Here is a 1005-nt window from a genome sequence, read left to right on the forward strand (position 1 = left end):
AGGCGGACGCGGCGCGGCGGGCGACGAGGGCGGCGGGCGGCGCGGCGGTGGACGCCATTGGGGCTGGGGCTGGGGCTGGGATCGGGGAGGAGGGTCGGGTGGAGAGGAGGAGCGGGGTGGGGGTGGTAAAGAACGGGGCTTTTGTGGACGACGTGGAGGCGGGCGGGATTTGCTTATCGCTGGCGAGAGGTCGGGACGGCGGCTGGGGCTGGTGTGTGGGGGAGGGGCCGCCGGCGATCACGGCGATGGCGACCGTGTGTGTCCCCCTGGCCCCTCTTCTCCGTCTGATCTGGGCTTGGAATCTTCGCAGCATCCGCCCCGGGTAGAACACATCGTGTGACCACAGTGGGACTGTTATTTTAGGACAACCATCTCAACTTCACCTGCACAACGAAACTGACCAAGACAAGCAAACTGCTGGTAACCATGAATTTGGCGACAATTTTTCTCTCTAAGTGAAATTTATATATGGACTGTGATATATGTCGACCGTGTGGCGGATTGTAAAAAGTACCAAACGATCACCTTCCTATTGATCCTGCCTCCTCCCGAACAATCCCGCAGGCTTGCCCGAGAAAGCTGCTTCTCCCGAACCCACAACTCCCTGGCATCATAGCGCACCACCACAACCAACTCACCCTTTAAGGATTTGTTGCTCAACTAGAGAAAACTAAACCACGATTTCCCCTCGGTTCAAAGTAATCATGGTATTCGCACACAAGTTATCTGGCCTGGGTTGCGTAAGTTACCGTGCTACTCCCTTCGTCCGGAAAAGCTTGTCCCTCAAATGAATGTATCTAGCACTAACTTGATGGTGGATACATCCATTTGAAGGACAACTTTTTTCGGACTGAGGAAGTATTTACATAGGACTTACAGGTACTGTGTTTCAACTACAACACCCCCTTTCAAAGATACCAATGCGTTTTGTATACAAGTTATCAGGTCTTAGATGCGTAAAATATCGTGGTACTTACACATATATGTTTTCGTCAAACCCCCCCC

Source organism: Triticum dicoccoides, chromosome 1B (genome assembly GCF_002162155.2).
Source record: "Triticum dicoccoides isolate Atlit2015 ecotype Zavitan chromosome 1B, WEW_v2.0, whole genome shotgun sequence".
Classification (NCBI taxonomy): Eukaryota; Viridiplantae; Streptophyta; class Magnoliopsida; order Poales; family Poaceae; genus Triticum; species Triticum dicoccoides.